The sequence below is a fragment of the Pongo pygmaeus genome, chromosome 5, assembly GCF_028885625.2.
Source record: "Pongo pygmaeus isolate AG05252 chromosome 5, NHGRI_mPonPyg2-v2.0_pri, whole genome shotgun sequence".
Classification (NCBI taxonomy): Eukaryota; Metazoa; Chordata; class Mammalia; order Primates; family Hominidae; genus Pongo; species Pongo pygmaeus.
In genome coordinates, this window is record NC_072378.2 from 20533602 (window position 1) to 20552506 (window position 18905).

Consider the following 18905-nt stretch of genomic DNA (forward strand, 5'->3'; position numbering starts at 1 on the left):
GATTGAAACAACCTGACACTGGTGAAAGAATAGACAGATACATCTGTGGACTAGACCCACAAATGTATAGTCAACTGATCTTTGATAAGGGAGCAAACACAATTCAATGGAGAAAGGATCACTTTTTCAATGAATGGTGCTGGAATAACTAGATATCCACATGAAACAAAATAAATCTAGACACAGTCTCTACATCTTTCACAAAAATTAACTCAAAATGGATCATAGGCCTCAACATAAAATGCAAATCTATAAAACTTCTAGAAGATAACATAGAAGAAAATCTAGATGACCTTCAGTTTGCTGATAACTTCTGAGATACATTACCAAAAGAATTAGCTATGAAGAAAAATTGGTAAGTTGGAAATAGTTTGACACAATGGTATTGTTGCCTTGTTCTTAAGTTAGGCAGTGAATTCACAGGTATTCGTTTTATTATTAAGCATCACAATTTACATTTGTTACATATACAGTTTTTGTATGTGAAATTACTACAAAATTAAAAATAATTTTTTAAAGGTTGGATCCCAAAATTTCAGAAGGATAAAAGTAGGTGATTGACAAGTTCTTTAACAACCAACTAGCCTTTAGAGGGCCAAATGTGATGTTTCACTACACAATGTATAGCTAATCTAATTATGGTGGAGATCTAAATTAGTTATAGAAGAATAACACACCATGGGTTGAGTTAATCTCTTTGTCTTGCTGTGCACTGCAATAAAGGGTTCTGATAAAAAGAGATAAAAATAGGTTGGGTACAGTGGCTCACTCCTGTAATCCCAACAGTTTGGGAGACCAAGGCAGGCGGATCACTGGATGTCAGGAGTTTGAGACCAGCCTGACCAAAATGGTGAAACCCCGTCTCTACCAAAAATACAAAAATTAGCCGGGCACAGTGGTTCACACCTGTAATCCCAACACTTTGGGAGGCCAAGGCGGGTGGATCACTGGAGGTCAGGAGTTCGAGAACAGCCTGTCCAATATGGTGAAAGCCTGTCTCTACTAAAAATACAAAAATTAGCCAGCCGCAGTGGCTGCTAATCCAGCACTTGGGCAGCTGAGGCAGGAAGCTCACTCAAGTTCAGGAGTTCAAGACCAGCCTGGCCAACACAGTGAAACATCATCTCTACTAAAATTACAAAAATTAGCCAGACATGGTGGCATACACCTATAATCCCAGCTACTCAGGAGGCTGAGGAAGGAGAATCGCTTGAACCCAGGAGGCGGAGATTGCAGTGAGCTGAGATCACGCCATTGCACCCCAGCCTGGGCAATAGAGCAAGACTCCATCTCAAAAAAAAAAAAAAAGAGAAAAAAAAGAGAAAAGAAAAGAGAAAAAGGAGATAAATATAGAAAATTGAGTTGAATTAAGAGAAAGGCAAAACTTTAAAGTTCTTTTTAAAACCAAGAATTAAATTAAAACCTAGAAGAGAAGCAAGGAGACAGAAAAAGAGTTTTATTGCACCAGGACTATTGAGCACTTTGCTCAGTCCTTATGTGCAGATGGCGTCAGGAATTGCCCTTGATAAAAACTGCTTTTCCTCCAGGCCCTTTGTCCAGCTGTTTTCAGTTACCTTCTCTTCAAAAGCCCCAGGCATGGCTGGCTTATAGATAGGTTCCAACAGGGGAGGCTAATAAGAGCAGGAGGAGCTGAGAAGCAAGAGATGCTACTGAGACTGTGCTATGTGCCCTGCCCCTTTCTTGATAACTTCATGAAAATCGTAGGGAAAAAACCTGGTGTTAGAAAGTCCTTCCTGAGCCATTCTTCTTCTTGCCTCTGTCTCACCTTCAAATTTCACTATGTATTTCATGTCTTCTTTGCTTTCCCTCACTTTGTTACTCTCTCGGGTTCATTTGGACACACCTGCCCAGCACCAATACCTTTACCTCCCCTGCTCCCCTGGAAGCCTAAATGCCCTCTTGCTGCCCAGTGTTAGTATTTGACATCTTAGACTTTATTATTTCAGCTCTGGCTTTCACAGCATGCAGCTCATGGAAGAGCAGAGGCAATAAAGTTATACTCTCATCAAGTATTTTCTCAAAATAGCCTCTCAAGCTCAGCTTAGGATCTTCTTGAGACCTCTGCTAGTTTTCCCCATTTTTTGTTCTTTGGGGGAAGATGTCAAGTAATCCATATACTATTTTCATCTTTTAATTATTTCGCTCCTTCAAGAATAATTACAAAAGTATTCATTTCATGGTGAAATTACCAATTTTTTCCCTCTCATATTTCTTCAGGTGACTATTTGTTATATCTGAAATACACAGTGCTAACCTTTTAATGAAATTCTATATCATGTTTAGAAACTTCTGTTTAGGACTACTATTTTTTTTTTCTTTTTTTGAGACAGTCTCACTCTACCGCCCAAGCTGGAGTGCAGAGGTACGATCTTGGCTCACTGCAGCCTCCACCTCCCAGGTTCAAGCGATTCTCCTGCCTCAGCATCCCAAGTAGCTGGGACTACAGGGCTGAGCCACCAAAACTGGCTAATTTTTGTATTTTTAGTAGAGATGGGGTTTCGCCATGTTGGTCAGGCTGGTCTCAAACTCCTGACCTCAAGTGATCCACCTGCCTCAGCCTCCCGAAGTACTGGGATTACGGGCATGAGCCACCACACCTGGCCAGGACTACTTTTTTTTTTTTTTTAATCAGGGCAAGGGAGTAACATGATAACAGAAGTAAAAATGGAGATGATGCTCTGGCCTCTTCCTTTTTGACGAGTACTTTGTAAAGCTGCTGTACTCAAGGACTGCTTCAGGGACACCAAATGGACAACATGGAAAACCTCAACTCATGGTGAATATTCTATTGCTGCATTTACCAAAAATATAGTGGTTGCAATGTAATCTCCTACACTTAACTATGTAGAGCTATTATTATTATTATTATTATTATTTTAAGACAGAATTTCGCTCTCGTCACCCAGGCTGGAGTACAGTGGTATGATCTTGGCTCACTGCAACCTCCACTCCCGGGTTCAACTGATTCTCCTGCCTCAGCCTCCCACGTAGCTAGGATTACAGGCATGTGCCACCACGCCTGGGTAATTTTTGTATTTTTAGTAGAGACGGTGTTTCACCGTGTTGGCCATGCTGGTCTCGAACTCCTGACCTCAGGTGATCCATACACCTCGGCATCCCAAAGTGCTGGGATTACAGGCGTGAGCCACCATGCCCGACTATGCCAGCCATGTTTATTGAACAGATTCAGATGTCATCTCAAAGACCCTCTTCTCTTGGCTCTGTTTTTGCTCTCAGCTCTTCTCTTATTTTTGCCTCACTTTTCAGCTCTACCACCCCAGAACAAAGGCCCACTTTTAGAAGTCAACATTTTTGAAGATCTGAGGAAAAGAGCATATGTTTTAAGATGGTAAAAGAAGAGCAATTTAAGCTGGTAAAAAAAAAATGTCTGGAGGTGTTTAACAGCTCAATGTTTTGCAGCATTGAGCACTTGACTTTCATTATGCTTCGAATGGTAAGAGATTGATGATACATGCTGGGCTTCTTTTAAACCTGTAAACAGGACTGCTGAAATGGAAGGGATGTGGGAATCGTGTCATATGAGGACTTTTGAAAGACTACAAACTACTCATTTTAGAATCATTAAAAATCAAAGACATTGGTCTTGGCTCAAGGAAAAGGAGATGAAGAATTTTGACAAGCGCTTTCTTTATTAACTCACACTCTTCCCATAAAGTCATGTTAAATAAACTTAAAAACAAATTAGTGAGGCAATTAAGAAATGAAAAATGAGAATTGTTTTGAAGGTAATGTGTACACAGGAATGAGGTTAGTGTATAAAATGCATCTGTAAGGTACTGCACATTTGCTAGAAAAGAAACACTAATTAAAGTCCAACCTCTCTAGAACCAAAAGAGAGAAATATGATATATTACATGATTCAGAGTTTATGGGATAAAACAAACCAAGGCTCAGAAGAAGGCCTAACTATTCTTGGTTCTGAGATTCTGAGATCACAATTTATCTGAGGTTCTTCACAGAGCAACACTGTTTAAATGTAGTAGGCAACAAAAGTAGTTCAATTCCACAAATGTTTGAGTATCTGGATGTTTCAATGAGGGTGTTTTTGGTTGAGATTAACATTTAAATCAGCGGATTTTGAGTAAAGCAGACTTCCCTCCCTGATGTGAGTGGGTTTCACACAATCAGATGAAGGCAAGTAGAACAAAAGACTGACCTTGGAACAGGAGCGGATTCTGCCAGCGGACAGCCTTTGGACTTGAACTGCAATATCCACTCTCCCCTGGGTCTCCAGTCTGCCAGCCCACCCTAAATATTTGCACTTACCAGCCTCTATAATCTCAATCTCTCAATCTCTCTCTCTCTCTCTCACACACACACCACACACACACACAAACACACACACGTATACTATGGGCTTTGTTGTCTGGAGAACCGTGACTAATACAGCATCTATGCAGTAGAAACCTTCTCAGTGTCTGTTCTTCCTCCACTATCAAACCACGGGGTGAGGCCAGGGCGCAGTGTCTCATGCCTGTAATCCCAGTGCCTTGGGAGGCCAAGGCTGGAAGATTGCTTGAGGCCAGGAGTTTGAGACCAGCCTGGGCAACATAGCAAGACACCATCTCTAAAAAAAATTTTTTTTTAATTAGCCTGGCATGGTGGTGTGCACCTGTAATCCCAGCAACTTGGGAGGCTGAGGCAGGAGGAGCCCTCGGGCCCAGGAGTTTGAGGATACAGTGAGCTATGAGGACACCACTGCACTCCAGCCTGGGCGACAGAGCAAGATCTTGTCCCTCCAAAAAACATTAAAAACCAAAAAAATACTCTACACGATCACAGGCGAGCCCCTGTTATTACATGACCCTCCCTTCCTAGACTCAACTGACTGAACCCAGTACCCTCCCCAGAGATTGGAATTGGGGTTAAGAGGTATTAGTGTCTATCTCGAATGAAGGAGATGTAACCATCAGGAGGGCTGCTCAGCTATCTTCCAAGTGAATTGAGTAGCAGAGAAAGGCCTGGCAATTAGAGAAGAAGGGAGCTCAGGAGTTGAGAGAAACAGATGAGAGAAGAGAGAGCAATGGGTTCCTGGGCTTCCTGAAGCCAGCTGCACTCTGACTCTGGAATTCTCATTATCATAAATCCTTCATTGCCTAATTGGGCTTGAGTTTGTTTCTACTACTTGCAACCGGAAGATTCTAACTAATGCATCTGGGTGTGTCAGATAATTTGCCAGCCACTAGGGAATCAGAGATTTAAAAAATAAATAAATAAATAAATAAGTAATTTAAAAAGACCTGGTTCCTTCCTGCAAGAGATTTCCACTAAGTCCCTTTCTTGCAAGTCCTTCCAAGGGAGTGATATATATGTAAGAGATAAAACCTATACAATACATAATAGAAAGTGAGGAGACAGTGTTGCCAGATTCAGAAAACAAAAACAGGATGCCTAGTTGAATTTGAATTTCAGAAAAACAATGAGTAATTTTTTGGTATAAGGGTGTCCCGAATATTTTACCTGGACCTCAGATATATATTGTACATTAAAGAAAGGAGACTTAACCCAAACTAAGGCATCTGAGAAATCTTATTTAATTTATTTAGTTATTTGGTTAGTTCTCTCCTGGAGAAAAGAATGCTTGGGTCAAATTTTGAAGCATACTTACGTATCCACAGCTGGCTGGGCATGGTGGCTCATGCCTGTAATCCTAGCATTTTGGGAGGCTGAGGCAGGCAGATAACCTGAGGTCAGGAGTTTGAGACCAGCCTGGCTAACATGGTGAAACTCCGTCTCTACTAAAAATACAAAATTTAGCCGAGTGTGGTGGTACATGCCTGTAATCCCAGCTATCCAGGAGGCTGAAGCAGGAGAATCACTGGAACCTGGGAGGCCAGTGAGCAGTGAGCAACTGCCTTCTGCAGCAGTCAGAGGACCAGGGAAAGGTTTTCACCAGGGGAATGGTTTTACTATATTTGTATTGTAGATAGATCACTGGCTGCAGTGTGAAAAACAATTTGGGGGAAACAAGATTAGATGCAGGGAACCATTTAGGAGTCTGTTTACTAGTCCAGATAGGAGTTGATGGGGACCTGAGCTAAGGCAGTGGGAGTAGGAATAAAGGAAATACTCTGAAAGTCTTTAGAAGATATAGTCATTGGAACTTAATGATTGATTGGATGTGAAGAGTGAAAAGTAAAATCAGTCAAGGATAATGTCCAGGTTTCTCATGTGTTTGACTGTTGTTGTTTTAACTGTGTGGGTTGTGTTAGTAATGGATTTTGAAAAACAGAAGGAGAAGCAGATTTGGTTAAAATTAACATTAAAAAATAAAAAATAATAGTAATAAGAATAACAGCAGGCTGGGCATGGTGACTCATGCCTGTAATCTCACACTTTGGAGGCTGAGCTGGGAGGATCACTTGCGGCCAGCAGTTTAAGACCAGCTTAGGCAACATACTGAGGACCTGTCTCAAAAAAAGAAAAAAAATAGCTGGATGCCATGAGGCGTGCCTGTAGCCCCAGGAGGCTACTCAGGAGGCTGAGGTGGGGGGATTCTTTGATCCCAGGATTTCAAAGCTGCAGTGAGCTGTGGTCAGGCCACTGCATTCCAGCCTGGGCAACAGAGTGAGACCTTGTTTCAAAAACATTTTTTAAAATTAAAAAAAGAACAGCAGCTGGGCACAGTGGCTCACGCCTGTAATCCCAGCACTTTGGGAGGCCGAGGTGGGCGGATCATGAGGTCAGGAGTTCGAGACCAGCCTGGCCAACATGATGAAACCCCATCTCTACTAAAAATACAAAAATTAGCTGGACGTTGTGGCATATGCCTGTAATCCTAGCTACTCAGGAGGCTGAGGCAGGAGAATTGCTTGAACCAGGGAGGCGGAGGTTGCAGTGAGCTCAGATCACACCACTGCACTCCAGCCTGGGCAACAGAGTGAGATTCCATCTCAGAAAAAAAAAAAAAGAACAGCAAATAATAATGGATGACATTTATTTTCTATTGTATGCTATCTATGATTCTATTTTATTCTTTAAAATATCTATATCTATTATATAATTTAATGTTATAAACATTCCGAGACATGGATTTTTTTTTTAGACAGAGTCTCACTTTTGTCACCCAGGCTGGAATGCAATGGCTCAATCACAGCTCACTGCACCCTCGACTTCCCAAGCTCAGGTGATGCTCCCAGCTCAGCCTCCTGACTAGCTGGGACTATAGGCACATGCCACCACACCAGGCTAGTTTTTTGTATTTTTAATAGAGATGGGGTTTTGCTATGTTGCTCAGTCTGGGCTCAAGCGATCCACTCACCTTGGCCTCCCAAAGTGCTGGGATTACAGACATGAGCCACCTGACCAGGCCTTATTAGACCCTTTTGACAGATGAGAAAACTGAAGTATAGCAAGGTTAAGTCACTTGTCCAAACTCACAGACAACACCCTTAATGGACAGTGTTATTGTTATTATAGCAAATTAGGATTCTTATAATGTCTGCTTTAATCTACTGCTGCATAACTACATACCTCAAAACTTATTGTCTTAAAACAGAAGTAAACATTTATTTTTTCATACAGTTTCTGTAGTCAGCAATTCAGGAGCAGCTTAGTTGGGGTGGTTCTGGCTTGGGTATTTCATGAGGTGGCAGTCAGGGTGGTAGTTATTTGAAGGCTTGTCTAGGGATGGAGGATTTACTCCAAGCTGGCTCATTCTGATAGTTGGCAAGTTGTGCCGGTTGTTGGCAGGAGGCTCAGATCCACCCCATGTGGACTTCTTCATGGGGCTACTCAAGTGAGTGTCCTCATGACATGGCCATCGACTTCCCCAGAGCAAAGGATCCAAGAGAGAATCACTGGGACCTGGGAGGTGAGTGAGCAGTGAGCTACAACAAGGCATATGCTACAACGTCTTCTATGATGTAGCCTCAGAAATCACACAGTGTCATTTCGTCAATATCCTGTTGGTGATACTAGTCTGCCATATTCAATGTGGGATGGGAATATATAAATACAAAGGTAGACCGGGAGCGGTGGCTTACACCTGTAATCCCAACACTTTGGGAGGCTGAGGCGGGTGGATCACAAGGTCAGGAGATGGAGACATCCTGGCTAACACGGTGAAACCCCATCTCTACTAAAAATAAAAATGAATTAACTGGGCATGGTGGTGGGTGCCTGTAGTCCCAGCTACCCAGGAGGCTGAGGCAGGAGAATCACTTCAACCCAGGAGGCGGAGGTTGCAGTGAGCCAAGATCGTGCCACTGCACTCCAGCCTGGGCGACAGAGCGAGACTCCATCTCAAAAAAAAAAAAAAAAAAAAAGAACTATGCCATAAATACAAAGGTAGGGACCATTGGGGTCATCTTGGACACTGGCTGCCATATATCCCTTTATCTGACTGTGTGACATTGAGTCAGAGCACCTGCCAACAGTGCAGTCCAGCTCTCAGCTCATCTGACTTAACCCACAGATAGATTTTTAGAGACAAGCATGCACTCCATACTTTTAAGGCAATCCTCTATTAATATTCTATCTATCAACCAAGCTTTAGTCAATGTTGAGCATCGAGACAATTGACATTATAATTCCTGACAAGCTCCTTGAGGGCATTAAATATCTCTTGCTGATTAAGAGTATAGCAGACCCGCTGTAGCTGATCTCTGCCTACTTCTAAACCTCATCTCATTCCGCTCTTACCTCCTTCATACATTCTGGTCTCACTGGCCTTTTTCCCCGCACAGAGCCTTTGAATTTACAGTTCCCTTTGCCTGGAATGCTTTCCCTTGCTTCCTCACACTCTTCCCCCTCTTGGCTGCTTCTTATTCTAGGCTTTTCCTTAAATGTCACCTCCTTGGAGAGAATGTCCCAGCTCACTTGGGACTCAAAGGGGGCAACGGCTTCTCATAATTGGGGGCCCTGAGCTATGTCTTGCCAAGAAGCAGGTGAAGAAGAATGTGTTCTGGCCAAGGAAAGCAACCCCAATAGCAGCCTCATGGGGAAGAAAAGGCACCAATTGTTATTTTTTAAATGAATAATACTAATAAAGACAATTATTGCTACCATTTGTCAGTACGTAGATAGCAGTTGCACCCTTGTCCTCATCTCTTTCAAGAATTCACCTGTAGGCTGGGCACAATGGCTCACCCTTATAATCCCAGCACTTTGGGAGGCTGAGGTGGGTAGGTCATTTCAGGTGAGAAGTTCGAGACCAGCCTGGCCAACATGGTGAAACTTTGTCTTTATCAAAAAATACAAAAATTAGCTGGGTGTGGTGGTGCACACCTGTAATCCCAGCTACTCAAGAAGCTGAGGCTAGAGAATCCCTTGAACCTGGGAGGCAGAGGTTGCAATGAGCTGAGATCACGCCACTGCACTCCAGCCTGGGCGACAGCGACAGAGCAAGACTCCATCTCAAAAAAAAAAAAAAAAAAAAAAAAGAATTCACCTGCATAAAACATTCATGAATAAGAGGGAATTTCTAAAGACATCAAGGGAAGAATGAGAAACAAAAAATCTGAAACAAACAAACAAACAAAACAACTACTTCTTCAGATAGCCCTGTTTTCCAAAGCAACTTGTTTCACTGTTCAGACATAGAGGTATTTTATCTAGTGTTGTGCTGGTAAATATTTACTAGTTAGCTCTTTGGGAGTGGGAAGGGCTGATGTGCAGACTTGCCAATTTCTGTAGTATAAATAATCCCACCATAACTGATTTCACACTGCCAGCATGATGCCTCTGAACATGAAGTTGGGAGGAAATGCCAAAAACCAGCCCTTGAAAGCCCATAGCTGCCAGCTCCAGCACACTCGAGTACCCCTCAGCACCAATGTCATTTATTTTTTTTTTCTCCCCTCACAGATTTACCCAGCTTCCAGCCCTCCCAGTGGAACTTTGCATATGCAAACCCTATTCAACTCTCAGAAAAACAAAAAGACTTCAGTTAACAGGATTCATCCTCCCTAGAAGATATTTTGATACCAGAACTTGACTCTTAAGGCCTTAGCTCCAAGAAGTACATTCAAGTATTTCTTCTAAACTCATTTCTTAGATCGTAAGAGGAATTCAAGAAAATGTTATTTCCTCTCTTTCCTTATACATGTATCTTCTAATTTATAATCCTCACGACTGTCATTTGGGATATAATTTTAGTTTCAGTTTTCTGATAAGGAGCCAAAGTTCAAGCTGGACACAGCGGCACACACCTATAGTCCTAGCTACACAGGATGCTGAGGCAGGAGAATCACTTGAGCCCAGATGTTTGAGGCTGTACTGTGCTATAATCATGCCTGGGAATAGCCACTGCACTCCAGCCTGGGCAACACAGTGAGATCCCCTCTTTTAAAAAATATATATACAAATCGAAGTTCAGGGAGTTCAAGTGACTTGCCCAAATTTACTGATATATATATATATATATATATATTTTGAGATGGAGTCCCACTCTGTTGTCCAGGCTGGAGTGCAATGGTGCAATCTCTACTCACTGCAACCTCTGCCTTCTGGGTTCAAGCGATTCTCCTGCCTCAGCCTCCTAAGTAGCTGAGACTACAGGCATGCACCACCACGTCTGGCTGATTTTTTGTATTTTTAGTAGAGACAAGGTTTTACCATGTTGGCCAGGCTGGTCTCGAACTCCTGACCTCAGGTGATCGACACACCTCAGCCTCCCAAAGTGCTGGGATTACAGGCACGAGCCACTGCACCCGGCCTAATTTACCGAATTATTATTATTATTTATTTTATTATTATTTTTTTGAGACAGAGTCCCGCTCTGTCGCCCAGGCTGGAGTGCAATAGAATGATCTTGGCTCACTGCAAGCTCCGCCTCCTGGGTTCACGCCATTCTCCTGCCTCAGCCTCCCGAGTAGCTGGGACTATAAGTACCTGCCACCATGCCTGGCTAATTTTTTGTATTTTTTAGTAGAGACAGGGTTTCACCGTGTTAGCCAGGATGGTCTCGCTCTCCCGACCTCGTGATCCGCCCGCCTCGGCCTCCCAAAGTGTTGGGATTACAGGCGTGAGCCACCATGCCCGGCCTAATTTACTGAATTATTAAGTGGTATCTGATTCCGTCTGATGACCAGTCTGGGCTCTTAACCTTTACCCTACATTAAGTGAGCCTGTGAACCATGCTATGGCATAGACAGCTCATTGGGAAACCCCAGTATAGGTATTTCTCAATCAACCATACAGCCTTCCCAGGCTATTGCTAGAGAATTAACACTATGATTGAACAAAGAAAGTGCTTTTTAAATAAGGAAATTCAGAAAACTTTTATTTTACTATACACAGACACACAGCCAGGTACAGAAGTGAATATAAGTCTGAGAACTAAGACTTTTTCTTTTTTTAGAGAAAGGCTCTCCCTCTGTTGCCCAGGCTGGAGTGCAGTGGCCTGATAATAGCTCACTGCAGCCTCAAACTCCTGGGCTCAAGCAATCCTCCTGAGTAGCTGGGATACAGGTGTGTGCCACTATGCCTGGCTAATTGTTAAAATTTTTTTGTAGAGACAGAGTCTTGCCATGCTTCCCAGGCTGGTCTCTAACTCCTGGCCTCAAGTCATCCTCCCACCTCGGTCTCCCAACGTGATAGGATTACAGGCATGAGACACTGTGCCTGGCTGAACTAAGACTTTGCAACATTTGTAGGAAAAAAAATGAATATGGAGGATAATAAAATAAGAAAAGCAAAGCAATGAGTAATTTGTTTTAAACTGCACCTCACAGGGAGGCAACACAGAGGGAGTAATTGCTAAACTCTACGAATCCACAGTATACAGTTCCCTTCAGGTAAGATCCTTAGAAATTCAGTTTTGGGGGCCAGTATCCATTCACCCTTTCTTTAATAATATCGGTGCCCATTCTGCTCTGGGAAACCTCACCTCCTCAACTTTCAGTCCAAGTGCTTATTTACTTATTTTTTCTTTTGAGATGGAGTCTCACTCTGTCTCCCAGGCTGGAGTGCAGTGGTGCCATCTCAGCTCACTGCAACCTCTGCCCCCCAGGTTCAAGCTATTCTCCTGCCTCAGCCTCCCTAGCAGGTGGGATTACAGGCATGCGCCATCATACCTAGCTCATTTTTGTATTTTTAGTAGAGATGGGTTTTTACCATGTTGGCCAAGCTGGTCTCAAACTCCTGACCTCAGATGACTCACCCACCTCAGCTTCCCAAAGTGCTCGGATTACAGGCATGAGCCACCGCGCCCAGCCAGTCCAAGTGCTTTAGATGGTGTTACTCCATATTCTACTTTCAAAGAGTTCATACGGGGTAGATTTTGTGGTATGTGAATTACATCTCGATAAAACTGTCATCTAAAGAAAAAAAATAGTTCCTGTGACTTAGTCCAGCTAATTGGAATATTACACTCTCCTGGCCACATGAATCTGTTCAGGAACAATTATGTAACCCAATCAAACGAATAAAACAAAATTAGACTTTTGCTGGGATTGTTGAAAGGCACCTTTCAAAATGTTTTTACTGAATTGAATCTGGGAAGATGCTGCTGCAGGCAGCCATCTTGTTTCCCTATGGAGCCAGAGAATAACTCCGATCTTCCCGAAACAAGGAATAGAGATATTTCCTGATGATATTTTTATTTAACCTTCTTCCCAATTCAGTGAAGGGGAGAAAATGTAATTTCTTTTCTCAACCTTTATAAGTTCATAACTGGGACATCTGTGTAGCAAAAGACAGATCAACAAGAGAAAAACAAGCATTTTTTTTTTTTTATTTTTAATGCCTGCTGTGCCCACCGTGCAGGAGAAATCCCAATTTGAAAGTATCTCTCAAAATGGTGGCTAAGAGTCCTGGCTTAGAAAGCATAGCTAACAAAGAGCAATAATTTAGAAGTGACAAGAGACAAAGGAATAAGCAGCTTCAGGCTCCCAAAAGGTGGTGAAATTATGGGACGGTAATAAAGCCAGCTCCAAGATTCCTCTGGCCCACTGTTGCCAGTCTCCGAGCTAAGTGGATGATAATCTGCATGTCTGTCTTTATGCAGAAAGAGCAGGCAGGATCCCTTCTGCATCTTTTTCACGGGAATTTTTATGGCCAGCCATAGGTAAGAAGGAGCAGCTCAAACAGACCTTTTCTATAAACTATTGCTTCCCAATTGTCTCTAGCTTAAAAATATTTATGCCAGGATGGCTGTGGTGGCTCATGCTTGTAATCCCAGCACTTCGGGAGGCTAAGGCAGGAGTATAGCTTGAGCCCAGGAGTTTGAGACCAGCCTCGGCAATAAAGCAAGACCTTGTCTTTACAAAAAATTCTACTGAAGCAGCCTGGATTGCTTGAGCCTAAGAGGTTGAGGCTGCAGTGAGCCATGATCATGCCACTGCATTGTAGCCTGGGTGACAGAGCAAAGATCCTGTCTCAAAAAATAAAATAAAATAACAACAACAACAAATATGTATGCCAAAAGGCATATCTTGGGGGTGAAATATTCTGGTTTCCTTCACCAGCCTTGATTGAAGTAAAATCTAGACTAAGATCATAAGACCAAGCTACACAAGCTAATAACATATATATTTTTAAATATAAGCCAATTTGGTAGTGTTTTCTGTTATTTGTAACTAAAAAGAAGTTTGAGGCTGGGCACAGTGACGCATGCCTGTAATTCCACACTTTGTGAGGTGGAGGTGAGTGGATCACTTGAGGTCAGGAGTTCGAGACCAGCCTAGCCAACATAGTGAAACCCCGTCTCTACTAAAAAATACTAAAATTAGGCCTGGTGTGGTGGCACGTGCCTGTAGTCCCAGCAACTTGCGAGGCTGAGGCGGGAGGATCTGTTGAACCCAGGAAGCAGAGGTTGCAGTGAACTGAGATTGCGTGACTACACTCCAGCCTGGGTGACAGAGTGAGACTCCATCTCAAAAAAACAAAAAGAAGTTTGAAAAATGATGAGAAATTCATATCAGAATTTGGTATAAAGGACACTAAATTGTAGAATCATCTAAGTTAAAGGTAGTTTTAAGAAAAGTAGGCCAGGCATGGTAGCTCACCCCTGTAATCCCAGCACTTTGGGAGACCAAGGCAGGCGGATCGCTTGAGGTCAGGAGTTTGAGACTAGCCTGGCCAACATGGTCAAACCCCATCTCTACCAAAAATATAAAAAGTTAGCTGGGCATGGTGATGCGTGCCTGTAATCCCAGCTACTCGGGAGGCTGATGCAGGAGAATTGTTTGAACCTGGGAGGTGGAGGTTGCAGTGAGCTGAGATCATGCCACTGCACTCCAGCCTGGGTGACAGAGTAAGACTCTGTCTCAAAAAAAAAAAAAAAAAAAAGAAAAGAAAAGAAAAGTAAACACCTCTCAGGCCTAGGCTGAATGTTGGTAATCTTACTAACCCTTCATATGAAATGGAAACACTCAGTCAAATGACTATGGCTATCATGTATTTTATCTTGGGACGTGGACCATTTCTTGACAAAGGATGGAATGTTAGAGAACATAGTACAACAATGCCAGAATTTTAGAGTGTGTTGGCTGTTTCCTATGGCCTATGTCATGGTGCCCCAAAAAGGAGGGTTACATTGAAAGTAGCTCATCAGAAATCTAAGAGCTAGCATCAATTTTTTTTTTTTTGAGATGAGGTTTCCTTCTTGGTACCCAGGCTGGAGGGCAATGGCGTGATCTTGGCTCACTGCAACCTCCGCCTCCCAGATTGGAATGATTCTTCTGCCTCAGCTTCCCAAATAGCTGGGATTACAGGCATGTAGCACCATGCCCAGCTAATTTTGTATTTTTAGTAGAGACAGGGTTTCTCCATGTTGGTCAGGCTGGTATTGAACTCTCGACCTCAGGTGATCCTCCCACCTCGGCCTCCCAAAGTGCTGGGATTACAGGCATGAGCCACCACGCCCGGCATAATATTTTAAAATTATTCCTGATCCCATAGGTCCCATTCAACTACCTCCCGAAGGCAGTTATGGCTGACAAAGTAGGCAATTATCATTTACAGAAATGTGGCTGGACTGCAGGCCTGGAGCCGATTAGCCTCACCTGTATACCTACCCTAGAACATCTAAATTGCCTCAAGACAGATGCAGAGATGAATGTTATTAGCTAACTGTTTGAAAAGTAGGGTGGAACTTTAGAGTCTGCTGCTAAGAAACAGAGGCCCAGAGGTCCAGTTCTAGAATCAACCTGGTGATTGTTTCACCTCTAAACCTCTAATGCACTTGGTGCTCAAGAGATGTAACCTCAGGAAAAGAAATCCTTACCAATGTCTACTTTAAATCTACCCATTGGAGGAAAAGGGACCATTTTAGCTGATTAAGAAGTTCACTCTGGGCCAGGTGCGGTGGCTCACACCTTTAATCCCAGCACTTTGGGAGGCCAAGGTGGGTGGATCACCTGAGGTCAGGAGTTCGAGGCCAGCCTGACCAACATGGTGAAACCCTGTCTTTACTAAAAATACAAAAATTAGCCAGGTGTGGTGGCGCATTCCCATAATTTCAGCTACTCGGGAGGCTGAGGCGGGAGAATTGCTGGAACCTGGGAGGCAGTGGTCGCGGTGAGCTGAGATCGCAGCACTGCACTCCAGCCTGGGAGACAGAATGAGACTCCATCTCAATCAATCAATCAATTTAAAAAAATCACTTTCTGGCCAGGCATGATGAGTCACAGCTGTAGCCCTAGCTACTAGGGAGACTGGGGCAGGAGGAGACTTGAGCCCAGGAGGTCGAAGCTGCAGTGAGCCATGTTTGTACCACTGTACTCCAGCCTGGGTGACAGAGTGAGATGCTGTCTCAAAAAAAAAAAAAAAAAAAGAAAGAAAAGAAAGAAGAAATTCACTCTATTGGTAGCAAGTTGCAAGATTGTGCATACAGTGTTACATATAGTAATTGGAGTAAATACATATATTAGCTCTGGTAGGTAACAGGGTTGTCTCTGGGAACTGGGAAGATCAAGGGGAGATTTACTCTTCCCGATGCATTGTTTTGTACCATGTAAATCTATTATTTATTCAAAAATAGATACATTGTATACAACTAAATAGCATTTGATAATTTATAATTTCTCTATTACATTGTTGTAACAATATTAGTTGTTCAAGGATCAAACTAAACTCATTTAACTTTATATTAATATTTAAATTTTAAATCTTTTTTATTTAGGTAAGATACGCACAACTTGAATTTTACCATTTTAACTATTTTTAACTGTACATTTCAGTGGCATTAAGTACTTTTTTTTTTTTTGAGACAGAGTCTCACTCTGTTGCTGAGGCTGGAGGGCAGTGGCGCTGTCTCAGATCACTGCAACCTCTGCCTCCCGGGTTCAAGCGATTCTCCTGCCTCAGTCTCCCTAGTAGCTGGGACTACAGGCACCTGCCACCACACCTGGCTAATGTTTTGTATTTTTAGTAGAGACGGGGTTTTACCGTATTGGTCAGGCTGGTCACAAACTCCTGACCTTAGGTGATCTGCCCACCTTGGCATCCCAAAGTGCTAGGATTACAGGCGTGAGCCACTGCGCCCAACCAGATAAGTCTATTTTTTAGAAGAATGAACTTTTCATGTAAGTAATTAGTTTTTATTTTATTTTAAAAATTAATTTCTGTTTTTAATCACAACTGAGTAATTTAAATTTAAAATCTAAATTTAAAATTGATATATAATAGTTGTACAGATTTTTGGGGTACATGTGATATTTTGATACCTGTTTACAATGTGTAATGATAAGCAGGGTAATTAGGATATATACCACCATAAACATTTATCTTTTCTTCATGTTGGAAACATTATATTTTTTTCTTCTAGTTATTTTGAAATATACAGTGAATTATTTTTAACTATAATCTTCCAACTGTACTATTGAATAATATAACTTATTCCTTCTATCTAACTATATTTTTTATTTTTTGAGACAGAGTCTCACTCTTTCACCCAGGCTGGAGTGCAGTGGCACAATCTCGGGTCACTGCAACCTCTGCCTCTCAGGCTCAGGCGATTCTCCTGCCTCAGCCTCCTGAGTAGCTGGGATTACAGGTGTGCACCACTACCATCCAGCCGGCTAATTTTAGTATTTTTAGTAGAGACAGGGGTCTCACCATGCTGGCCAGGCTGGTCTCAAACTCCTGACCTCAAATGATCCACCTGCCTCGGCCTCCCAAAGTGCTGGGTTTGCAGGCATGAGCCACTGCGCCTAGCCCTAACTATATTTTTGTGCTACCCGTTAACCAGCTTCTCATCATCCCCTGCAACCTCCTCCCCTTCCCAGCCTCTGGGAACAATCATTCTACTCTCTACTCCAAAAGATCCACTTTTTTAGCTCTCATATATGAGTGAGAACATTTGTCTTTCTGTGCCGAGCTTATTTCACTTACCGTGGTGACTACCAGTTCCATCTATGTTGCTGCAATTAACAGGATTTCATTCTTTTTTTTTAATGGCTAAATAATATTCCATTTTATATATGGACCACATTTTCTTTATCTATCCATCTTCTGATCGACACTTAGATTGATTTCACACCTTAGATATTGCGAAGAGTGGTGCAATAAACATGGGAGTGCCAACAAATGTCTATTTGATATACTGACTTCCTTTCTTTTGGATATACACCCAGCAGTGGGATTGCTGGATTATACGGTAGTTCTATATTTAGTTTTCTGAGGAACCTCCATACTGTATTCCATAATGTCTATACTACTTTACAGAGCACATTTTGTATGCATTATAAATGCAATATAAATCTACCTCATTTAATTTATTCTAAATATCAGTTAAGTCTATATTTGAACATGTCAGGACCTTTTACACAATACTTTATCCACTCAGATTCTCATTATTGACACTGAAGAATTAAAATCTCCAATATAATTTTGATTGTATCAATAGCTTACATTTCTAACAAACACATATCCACTGAGGTTTTGACATCTGGTTCACATTCTTCTCTGCCTAACTTCTCCCACTTTCCTAGGTAAATTATACATTCCACTTCTTAGCCTGAGAGTTCCCTAACCTGTATTCCAATTATTACTTTCTTTCAACAGGCCACTCTCCCAGCCACATCTTGGACCTTGTTATAATTCAGGACTCCTCTACTTTTGACAGCTTACTCTCAGAACACAGCCTCCTTTCCTTCCCGTCATTCTGACTCACAAGGCAGCAGATTCATCTAACCTTCTCCTCTAGCCTCAGTGCTGTCCTTTCTTCTAGTTGGGTTTATCCCATTTTGGGTTCTCTTTCTTTCTTTCTTTCTTTTTTTGAAACAGGGTCTTGCTCTATGTCACCCAAGCTGGAGGGCAGTGGTGCAATCATGGCTCACGCTAACCTCAATGTCCCAGGCTCAAGTGATCCTCCTGCCTCAGCCTCCCAAGTAGCTGGAATTACAGGTGTGTGCCACCATACCCGGCTAATTTAATTTTTTAATTTTTTTTTTGTAGAGTCAGGGTCCCCTGTGTTGCCCAGGCTTGTCTTTAACTCCTGGGTTCAAGTAAATCACTTGAGCCTCAGCCTCCCAAAGTGCTGGGATTACAGGCATGAGTGAGTCACCATGCCTGGCTGATTTTCTTTTTTCTCAATCCAACTTGACCTTCATTTTTAGCCACTTCAATGTGTTCCCACCCATACCTTCAGTTGCCTTCCCCTCCTCTCTTTCTACTCTATCTGCCCTACAAATTCCCACCCCTGGATTAATACATTCATTGCTTTCCCTGCTACTATCGCTAGGGAATGCAGAATTAGTAAAGACTCTTGATTGACAATGAGAATCCAACAGGAGCTAGCTTCAAAAAAATTAATATGAAAATTCAGATTTGTACCCTTAGGAAACCAAGGATTAAGAATGTAGGCTGGCCTTTAAAGGATCAGAATCAGTACTTCTGTCTTCAGTTTTCATCTCTATTTCTCTGTCTTACCGCTTCTTTCTTCTCTTTTTCTCCCTCTCTAGAATAACTTTCTGGAA